This window comes from Centruroides vittatus, unplaced genomic scaffold, assembly GCF_030686945.1.
Source record: "Centruroides vittatus isolate TY-2023 unplaced genomic scaffold, ASM3068694v2 scaffold_1614, whole genome shotgun sequence".
Taxonomy (NCBI): domain Eukaryota; kingdom Metazoa; phylum Arthropoda; class Arachnida; order Scorpiones; family Buthidae; genus Centruroides; species Centruroides vittatus.
In genome coordinates, this window is record NW_027122684.1 from 46506 (window position 1) to 58112 (window position 11607).

The 11607-nt window shown below is 33.0% G+C and overlaps 1 non-coding gene across 1 annotated transcript; it reads left to right on the plus strand.

Annotated features, from left to right (window-relative positions):
* The first annotated feature begins 10300 nt into the window (after positions 1–10300).
* Positions 10301–10421, plus strand: LOC136987405 (U5 spliceosomal RNA). The gene has a single exon (XR_010882611.1). It is a non-coding gene; the product is annotated as a U5 spliceosomal RNA (small nuclear RNA).
* Positions 10422–11607: the final 1186 nt, after the last annotated feature.

Below are 11607 nucleotides of genomic sequence, written 5' to 3' on the forward strand. Positions count from 1 at the left end.
TTTTGTAGTTTATTACCTACAATTTGAGATACAGCATTTATTCCCCTCCCTACGTTAATCTGTAAGCATTTTAAACTTTTACTTTCCAAATGATTCATACCTTCGTTATTATTTAGAGAACTAGTTTCCATAATCAATTTTCATTTTAATTTTTCTGATTATTTTCTGCTTTTTCGGGCATTCGTCACTTATTGCTTTGTGGGTATGTGTGTCATTCTTACATTTCATGCAATTTACGCAATTTGGGGTTTTATCCTTATTTGTGCATTCGTTGTACCGATGATCGCACGCACAATGTGTACAGTAGTTTCTATTACATTGACATTCTTGGGCGGTATGCCCATATCGACAGCATTTATAACATTGAATTATGTCATAGTAATCTCTTATTTGGCACCTTACCCAACCCATATTTATTTTTCTTTGATTCAAAAGTAATTTGCGTAGTTTCGGGGATACCTCACAGACCCAATGATTTGTGTTTTTGGATTTACCCCATCTATATTTTTGTTTATTTCGTTATTATAGTTTCCTCCTTCATTATAGGCCATTGAAATATATTCGTTTTGAATGAACAATTTCTCTATTAATTCCTCTTTCTCTATATCGTCTGGTACATGATAAATACATATCTTTGGCGTGATTTTTTTCGGTGTTTTTGCTGTAAGATCCTCATTTTTAGCAATTTCTTTAATTAGTCGTTCGCTCTGGTTTGAATTTTCTACTTCCACTAAGATACCATTATTTCTAATTTTTCTTACATTCTTTATGCCAATTCCAAGTTTTACTGGATCAATGACCGTCTTAATTTTTTTCTTAACTTCATCTGAGTCAATATTTTCGTTTTTGTGATTGATTATTATAACTGCTTTATTTTCTTTTTGTGGGGGTATCCATTCCTTTACTATATCTGCATATGTTGGATTTTGCGTTTTTATGGCGGTGTTATCAATTAGTTTTTCTAACTTGTTGTTAATTTCTTTTATACAATTATCTGTTGTTCTATTTTCTTTGTAAATATTTACTATTTTATCTAGACTATCTGTTATAAATTTTACACGTATTTTTGTTCCTCGTTTTGATCTAGCATAATCTTTTATATACTTTTCTATATCATTCTTTACAGATAAAATATTTAGTAATCCTACATCTTCCTTCTCAGATTGTGATTTGTAATCCGTAGACGAATTACTATATTCTTCCATTTTTTTTTATTATATAAGTTTTTATATAAGTCTATATAAGTTTTCCAAGTAGTACTAATTAATTATTCTAAAGTTTCTAGAAAGAAACAGACATTGACCGTTGCCATAGCAATGGTAAAGTCAAGGTGCAAAATGGAAGCCAATCTAAGAACAGTCATAATTTAAAAATAGGCAGGCGGATTTTGGTAAAATTTTCAAGATACAATACTGATGTTGTCCTCTCGGCTAGGGTAGAGTATTATTCAAATCTGTTCAGCCAGAGGTCCGTAATTTGAATTCGATGGCCGACCGGAAATAGGCTTAAGAAAAATATAAAAGTTATCAAAATTTTTGTATCCTACTTGATATTATTCTCTTCCTTTATACTTCTGGCAATTCTTTGTTTACAATCCGACAATGTTTTCCGTGAATTAATGCATAAATCACACAAAAAAAAACGAGAGCAAAATCACTAGCAGCTTTCCGATTCCCTGATCTATCGAATGTTATCACTTCCAGAGGCAATCAGTTAATTGCGCGTCAGTGATGGTCTAGGGCAGGGATCGTAGGTTTAGTCTACTGATTTTAGGTCTAGTTACTGGTTAGGTCTTAAAAATTGGTTAATTGAACTCCATAAACAAAATATTCTTTTGAAGCGCTCCGCGTCGCAAAGTGTGCGACGCATCTGTTCACATTTTCTTTTAAATCGATTTCTCGGTATTGATATATAGTATTGTAATTTCTAAATGAATAGCATTTAAATTTATTAGTTACCAGATATAAGACGTAAGGCATAAGAAATATAAGTGCAATGGCATAACTTAGTTTAAAATAAAAAAATAATTGATATTAAATATAATATACCTTTTTTTTCTTTTTTCTAGAGGCATTGGCAATCGGCTGAAGCTGTCTCGACGTACAGCATGAAACATTTTAAATATTATTGATTCTCTTTTGGTTATCAAAGCAGGATACTGAAAAATCAATGGATTTTTTTAATATCCAATCTGGTTTCCCAGGAATTATAGGCTGTATTGATGGAAAGCATATGGCCATCAAAGCACCAACAAAAGAAGCAGCAGCTTATTTCAATAGAAATAAGCATTACTCTGTCATTCTACAAGCCGTTTGTAATAAAAAAAAATGACATTTTTAGACTGCTATGAAGATGAAGCGAAATCAGTAAGCGATGCCTGTGTTTTCAGACGATCAGCATTGCATGAAAGAGTAAACACCGGTAATGGATTTTTCAGCTGTGGTCATATTTTGGGTGATAGTGCCTACCCGTTATCTGAGCATTTGCTTACACCATATCGAGATAACGGGAATCACAACAGCGTGCAAAAGCTGTATAATCATAAATTAGCAAAGTGTAGAAACGTAATTGAGCGTGCTTTTGCACATCTTGTTGAACGGTTCAGGTGATTCAAATTTTTAGACATGTGTCAAATGGACCTGATTGTAAATACAATTATTACTGGTGCATGCATTCTTCACAATATTTGTATACAAACTTGCGACGTAATAGAAGTATATAATGATTATAATGACCAAGAAAGTGACGAAACTGCAACGCACCCACCTGTACGAAGAGCTACAACAAAGTGTTATGACATTGCAAATAGAATGTTTGTAAGATCTTAAAAACCGAGGAAGAATTAAAAATTACATTTAGAACATTTTTGGACCGTTAGTGTCTGGACTTTCTGAAATCTTACAAGACCGCTGAAAAGTTGAGAATATTTAGATAAGTGTTCACTCTTCTAAATATTTTACTGATCGAATGCAATCTAGTTTCTACAACTCAGAATATTCGTTTTAATATCTATGTTGTTATATAATATTTTTTTCTCTTCCTTTATACTGTATTTATAACTTATAAAAGATTCTTTATATAATTTTGTTCAATTATTATTATATATATGTTGTACAGAATTGTATATATCATCAGTACTTAATAAAATTGCATAATTTATAATAAATTTTTTTACATTTTTATGATGTATTTACACAATGTTATGAAAACAGTACTATAAAATGCAAATAGTTGAAACAAGAGTCTTTATTGAAATGATGCAATTTCTTGAAAAGTCATTTACAACATTCAAGTGAAAATTCATTCACGTACACAACTTATGTAATTTTGAATTATTAATGTAGTTCATTTCTATAATTTATGTAATCTCTGAACACTACAGTTTAAAAGATTTCAATTGTGCATAAGGTAAACCCCACTTTCAACCATAAACAATTGGCTACTTTAGATCCATCAAGTATAAAGACAACCTTCTGAAATCCAAGATTGTCATATTCTAATGTAATAAAACTAATGGATATGAAAATTCTAGTTTCGATATCATTATGACTAAATTAGTGGTAATACGATACTTGTTTAGAATGAATTGACTTTTAAATAGTACGAAATAATAGTAGTTTGTTTAATTCAATACTTAAGGCTAATATTTCAAAACACAATTGAAGTAAAATGAAAATTTTATTAAAAGCTGCCATATCACAAACAATGATTTTTTTAATACATTTATACGTGGAAGATCGACGAATTTTTCTAAAATCCCATACAGTTTCTTTCTCTGTCAATTATACGAGCTCTTTGACGGCTTTTCTTTTCCGCTAGACTTATTACACCATCAATTAGAAACAAGACAAGCTTTAAAAAATCAAATGTTTATTTCCTACCCTTTGTTGACTGCGGCGTATTTATACTCCGGCTGAGAACCTGTTTTAAAACTGCCCGGTGTTAGAATACGCTGGTGAGCTTAAATTGAATTTTTGTTGAGACTATACATGATAGACACAAGCAGTTTTCGCGATCGTACACTTCCGTTTTTATTTTACAGTTATTTTTTATTTGCATTTTATTTTCAAATAAATTCGTCATTTTCGAGTTTTTAAATGAACATACTGCTTAGATAGAAGTTGGTCATGCTTAGTATTGATGTAAGTGTTTTATTTTCTGTCTGTTTCTTTAATTTTTTTCGCTTGTTTTGTGATATCAGGTGTTTATTTAGTTAATTACATGTTTGTGTTATACTTTTCGTAATTTGTGATTATTATTATTTTTAATCGTAAATGCAATGTATAGAAGTCATTTCTGTTATTTTATATTATAATAATTGAAAAATATCGTTGTATTTTAAACTAATGATTATCATATGTTTATAAAGGTCAGGATTATTAGCAATTGCAGCTGAAGGTTACGTAGAGTCATTTTGATACCGATATAAAAGTACGAAATCTGTTTTTTTTAATCAATAAAAAGCTTATTATTTTGTTAGGAGTCGTTTAAATTAGTGTAATTTTTATATTGTACTTGGAAAAGTGTTTCTAAGACTAAACAATTCGTTTTGTCAGATTAGAATGTAATTTGTTTTAATTTTATAATCAAATTCATTTGCCCTAATTAATGTCAATTTTTTTCCTCTATTTTGTTAGTTTTTGTACTAATTTATGCTGTTATATATTTGTTATTTATCGCTCTTTGTAATTTTTGAAATTTTATTCGATTTTGTTAATTAATTTACAAAGTATAATAGTCAAAAATATTGTAAACAAAAACACGTGTTTTGCAGTCGGTCACGTGACCGCAGGGAGACCTGCTGCAGGTAAGGTGACGCCATTCTATTTCCTGTGACCTACCTATGACGTATTACGTATGACGTAAAGCTATCTAAAATCGCACATAAAAGGAGCGCATAAAAACAGGTTTGACTGTATTTTCTATTATTTAAAAGCATTATTTCAGTAAATAAATTCAGTTTTTATTGTTTAGATATTTACGATAAATTAAATTTAAATATATTAGAATAATAAATAATGAATTTTATAATAATAATTTATCAAAATAAAAAATACAGATATTACATTTTAATTATTATATTGTAATATGTTAATAAGTTATTTTTTTATAATATGTAAAATATATTTTTTGTGTATGTAAAAGATAGTTACTATTGTAATCTCCAGATGGCAGAAATGTAAACGTAATATGTCAATTCTGTTCTCAATTTTTTTTTTAATTAAAAAGTTTAAATAATTCAACATAATTCAAAATATGTGAAAACATATAATTCTAAACGTTAATATTTTTTGAACCAAATTAAAAGTAACATTTTTTTTTCATAAATAGTAACTTTATATATAGCATATTGTTTTGTTTAATAAAAAGAGTGGCTGTAAAAATAAGTGTATAAATATCAGTGGTGTAGCGTAGTGGGGGCGGCAGGGGCGGCCCGCCCCAGGCGGCACTTTAAGGGGCGGCAAAATTTCACAATAAATAATAATAATACCTAAATAAAGGGGTGGCGAAATTTTCCTCCGCCCCGGGCGGCTGACAACCACGCTACGCCACTGTTAAGCATATTTGTAATTTTGATTGTCGGAACGTAGTGACGACTAATACCTGACTTCGTGCATTCCTTGTCCGCAGAATAACTCTAGAATGAGTTGTCCGATCTTGATGAAATTTCCTTGGACGACTCATCATCACTCAAGGATGAACTGATTAAAATTTCAACTTTCAAAAATGATCCGTTTTTGTAGAACTGGAGATAGGGGTTTTTTCTTCAGTATGGATCATTTTTGAGAGTTGAAATTTTAATCAGTTCGTCCTTGAGTAATGGTGAGTCGTCGTAGAAAATTTCATCAAGATCGGACAACTCATTCCAGAGTTATTTTGTTGACAAGGAATGCACGAAGTCAAGTGTTAGTCGCTTCCTGCACGCACGTGTAGAAGCGTCATCTAGTGGTCGGAAAATATGACAAGCATTAAAACAGTATTTTTGAAAGGTAAATGTTATCGCTAACTAGACAGTACACAACAAATATAAAAAATCTTTATAGAATAATAAGTTAAAAAAAGTTTTCTTTTTTAACTTATTATTCTATAACATAGAGCAGCAGTGATCAACATTGATGGCTTTACGATCCATTCTCTCCTTTGTCTTCCTATCGTTAGTACGAAATTTCGATCTCTAAATGAAGAAGCTGCACAGAGATTCCAGGTTGAGATGAAGTCGCTCAAATTCATCATCATCGATGAAATGTCAATGATTGGTGCAAGAATGCTTTACATGATCGAGAGAAGATTGAAGGAGATAAACTCCGAGAAAGATGAGCCGTTTGGTGGATTCTTTGTCTATTTGTTTGGTGATTTTCGTCAGCTTCCTCCTGTTAAAGATACTCCTCTCTTCTCGAGTGTTTTTATGATGTAATGTCCCAACAGGGCAGGGACCTTGTTGGACATTACATTACATTTGCATTTGATTCTTTTGAGAAGTTCATTGAACTTAGTAATTCTCATAGACAAAATAGCGCAGATAGTTCCTTCACAGATGTCTTACAACATCTAGCTTCGGGTAATTTCTCTGATACAGAGCTGAACATTCTGACGACAAGAAATCGAGCCTCTTTATCCAGAGATGAACTTGATCAGTTCCAAACGGCAGTAGAGCTATATCCTACAAACGAGCAAGTTAAACAAAGCAATGAAGACTACTTACAGTCAACTGGATGCCCTCTTGCTTATATAGCATCTGAAAACACTCCAGATATTGCCCCGCCTTCGTCCAAAGATGACTCAGCTCTCGGTCTCTCCAAGTATTTGAATCTCTCAGTTAATGCTAGAATCATGCTGAGAGTCAACTTATGGGTGCAAGGATGTCTCGTCAATGGTTCACTAGGAACTATACGCTACATTATATATGCTCCTAATGCTCACCCTCCAGCTCTTCCTCTGTTTATTTTAGTGGAATTCGATAGCTATCGGGGACCTTTCATCTATGGTAATCTGTTTCCAATAATCACCATAACACGCTCTTCGAACGATGGCAGTATATTGCGATCTCGTAGACAGTTTCCCCTTACCTTAGCATACTCGATGACTATACATAAATCACAGGGATTAACTCTTCCAAAAATCAAAATAGATATATGGAAAAAAGACTCAACTATCGGTCTTACCTATGTTACATTGAGTCGAGTGAAAAAAATAACTGACTAGTATTTTTAAAGCGTTACAATAAAAATTGCTACGAGTCAATCTGTAAATCCAAGGCCCATAGCGATACTCAGAATTTCATGGGACATTGGCATAGCAATTAATTAATGGCTTATTCTGACCTTATATTTGTACTTTTAAATGATCCAATAGAAATCAAATATATTGTTGAGAACGAATGATTCTTTGTTTTTTTCCCCTCATAATCTAGAAAATAAAGGTGCGAGCAGCTTCGTTCCGACTACACGCTGATACAACGTTACTTAACTAGTTAAATTATGTCTTATCATATCAAAAGACGTCATGGCACCGCTGTCGAAAATGATGGCATTGGAGGGGTTTCCAACCGGGAACATGAAAGCAAAGGAACATACGATCGTCACGGGTAATAAAAAATACAGAGGATGAATAGAGATGGCCACTGCCTGTAAATACGTTATTCTATTTTAAGAAAATTTCCTCCAGAGAAATATTATATGAACTTTCAATATATTAACAAATATAATATAATTTGATAATAATAATTGTCATTGTACTTCTTCGTGCAGATATATAGAGTAGCACCTTCCTTTATAGCCAGACATTTGCCAACAATATCGAATCGTCATTGATTCACGTGACTGGCATCCGTCTTGGCACTTACGAAACCTTCATTTCACTTTGTAAGCATGTTAGGTATTGAGAATATCACACTGTTGGCATAATATATATGGCTGCCGTAATCAGCGAACCAACGATAAATTATTTGGCGGAATAACAACAAGAGAAAAAGAAACATTTAATTTCACGTAATAGGAAGAAAACATTGGATAATTTATGCTTATTCAGAAATTTGTGAGGCAACGTTACGTGTAATTGAGTTTTCATTTAGTGCTATGTGATTTCGTTAAATTAATTCTTACCATAAAAAGAATTGATTTAGTGTAAAAATTAATGGCGCGCACTATTGCTAATACGGCTCTTAATTATCCGACATACCCACTTTTTTAAAAACTTTTTCCGCCTTGTCGACACTGTTTTAGCAAGCCCACTATGGGTTCGGCCAGGCCCACAATGGGACGGCCGGGTGGTGAAGGACGGTGCCCGACATATCAGGACGGACCATCCCCGAAAAATTCCTGGGGATTTTCGATCCGTCCGGATTCGTTCTCGGGTCCCCCAGAGTGGTAGGTTGACACCTTGACTGCTCGGCCATCCGGCATACCCACTAATGTAATTGCCTACGCGTTTCCGTTAGTTATGTCATTATCCCGTTTCGACATTTACTCTGATTTTATTTTGTGCACAGGTTTATTCGTATACGGCAACGCCACACATAAACGATCTTCCGAGGGAAATGCCTCCCGGGAGGTCTTTCATTGGCCCCTATTTAGGTGTTACAAACGTAAAAAACCCGGATAATTCCACGAGGCCAGCCCGTTGGCGAAGTACGAACCCACGACTAACTACTAGTGTTGCGTTAAAGCCTGTCTAAAGGCAATGGATAAGTCCATACATTCGGTAATCTTGTATTCTCGCTAATCTAGTGTATTTGTAATTAAATTTTGCATAACCATTTCGAATTCTTTCGTAGTATATGATGTATGTATGTCAGATTTTATTTAACATAAAATTGATGTCAATCATTCTCTTCTTCATTTAAAAATTCATAAATTTAATAAAAATACTTTTCTAAAACTTTATATCAATAGTACGATATACACGAAATAGTAACAATTAATTACTGAATCTTTTGAAATTTTTCTGCGCAAACATAAAATTTAACACAAAACTTACTGCATAAATTAAGTAGTCTTATACGTTACTCATAAAGTGACCGTAAGCAAAATTTCCTTATGAGCGACTTTAGAAGAATGGTTTGAAAGAATACGGCATTGCAACACGTGGGCAATCTGTCAAGGGGAAACTCCCGAGAGGACTTTCTATTGTAAATTGGTGTCTACTTGACCAATGAAATTGTGCTATTTCGTACCGTCCGACTACCACGATAAACGCGACAATGGTAGGCTGAAATAACCACTCTTTATATGGTTTTCAGTTTAATGTTCTTATAGTATAGTATTTGATTTATATAACTACGAAGGTTATCTTACGTAAGAGTTTATCACTCCAAGTAACTAAAGATAATCTTTGTAGTTATATAAATCAAATGCTATAATGTAATATTATAGATCAGGGGTGGGCAAGCAAGAGTTCAGTGGGAGCCGAAATGTAGGTTTTGCAAGATGCATGGGAGCCGCAGTTCTGTACTGTCGTGGCGGAGAGTATGGTAAGGCGCGCGATTTTATTATATAATATAAATATAATATAAAACAAATATTGAATTTTTTTAATAAACATATTTTCACAAAATTATAAAAATAAAATTGTAAAAACAATAATAAAAAACAGAAATTAACACTTTCAGCAAGAGCCGCATGTAACTCAAAAAGAGCCGCATTTGCCCATGTCTGTTATAGATGGTTAGAAGTACGAAATAATCTATTAGATCATTTCGTACTTTCAATCTTAATAGTGTTGTTTTTTGCCCTGGCAACGCAGGGCTCATCTGCTAGTAATAAAATAAAATTTTAAAAAATATATATTTTAAAACGTTTATATTTGTTTTTGTAAGTCTCAACGCTTGGAAGAAATAATTTAAAAAAATTAAAACAGTTTCGAGTCGGAATGAATTGTAGCGATGTTACTAATGCCGTCGATTCCTAAATAATTCGATACAATACTAAAAAATAAATGTAAAAATTTAAATATTTCGTTGACATTTCGAAGAGTATTTCTTTTGTTCGTTTGTATTTTATTGTGAAATAACAAACAAAGGTGTGACAAAATTCGATGCGTAAGAAATATAACGACGTTGACGTTAGCGCCATCTGTCGAGAAGTTACTAAAATTTTCCTATTAACGCTTAGAAAAAGTTAAAATACTCATTGTTCCATATCTTTAAGAAATATTCGATAACTCGGCGTATTATTTCGAATGGCTTTACAGTTTACGAAACTGTTTAAAACTTTTGCGAAGAGAGAAATATAACTACAATGACACCAGAGAGACGAAAGCAACTGTCCAAAGGACCCTCTTCGGCCAGAATGTACTCTAACTCTAACTCAGGTTTCCCTTCATTCTATACGTGCTAATCTTTCGCCTTTTACTAAAGATTACCGTGGAGGGGAGCACTACAATGAGCCTATAGGCAATTTTTGAAATCCTGCTTTATGCGGGATGGTTTATAAATCAAAAAGCAGTTCAATTAACGTAGAAGCAGAATTTAACGAGTCACGCTATGGGCGCGTTTCTTTATGCAGCGCTCGAGAAGCGCTTTACAGCGAACTCTCCTTTACTCGTTTCTAAATGTAGTCGAACCGCTTCTAAACGTTTGCTGCAAGAGGTCGCTGCAGCAAAGATAAAGCAGCTTTTACGTCCGCTACACGTGTAACGCAAAATCAAAATGGACGCTTGTGTGTATAACAGTGGCGTAGCGTAGTGGGGGAGGCAGGGGCGGCACTTTTTCACAATAATAATAATAATATCTTGTAAAAATTTGAACCATTTCATTTCATATTTTTGTCACACCTACGATTCGGACCGATTGAAACGAGCACGGAATTTTTCATTATTTATTCTGTGACGAAACTGGGGAATCCCCTTTCTTTAAATGAATATATAATAATGACATCTTGCTCATTGTAGCGACTGACAACACCGTCTGTACTGACTTGTAGGGATTCCCCGTATTTTATTTAAGGGGGCGGCGAAATTTTCCTCCGCCCCGGGCGGCTGACACCCACGCTACGCCACTGATAAATATTTTAGTTTTTTTAAAGGCGAACATATAAAATTTACACTACAATGTACAATGTACAACTAACAGGTAAATAAATAATTTGGGAAGGCCTTTAGTTTAAAATTTCATTACAAGATGGCATACATATAGCCTGTAATAAATGGAGATGTGGCGAACTCAATTTGAATTACGGATTCTGCCCTGCCGATTCGTCACAGAGAACTAGAACAACCAAATATCATAACACAAAAAGGCGATTCCAGGCACTTTTACTTTTGTGATCACAGTCGCAAAATATTATACTTTTATAGTATCTTCATGAGAGTACACTCGAGTAAAAAATGTATATGTATAATATTGATATGCTTTATATATTCCGATTTAAAGTGATACACGTCTAATAGAGATTTTATATTACACATAGAAAAACTGTAATGACACGTATAGGAGTTAAATGCCTTATATAAATAAAGCCAATATTTGCAAAAATTAGAAATAAGTTTTATATATTCACGAATATTTATTTGATTAACCGTTACCTAAATTGGTTTAAAATTTGCAGGAAATAAATGAAACTTATTTTGTACATTCCACAATTTACATTTATTTCCATGTAAATGAGTCTG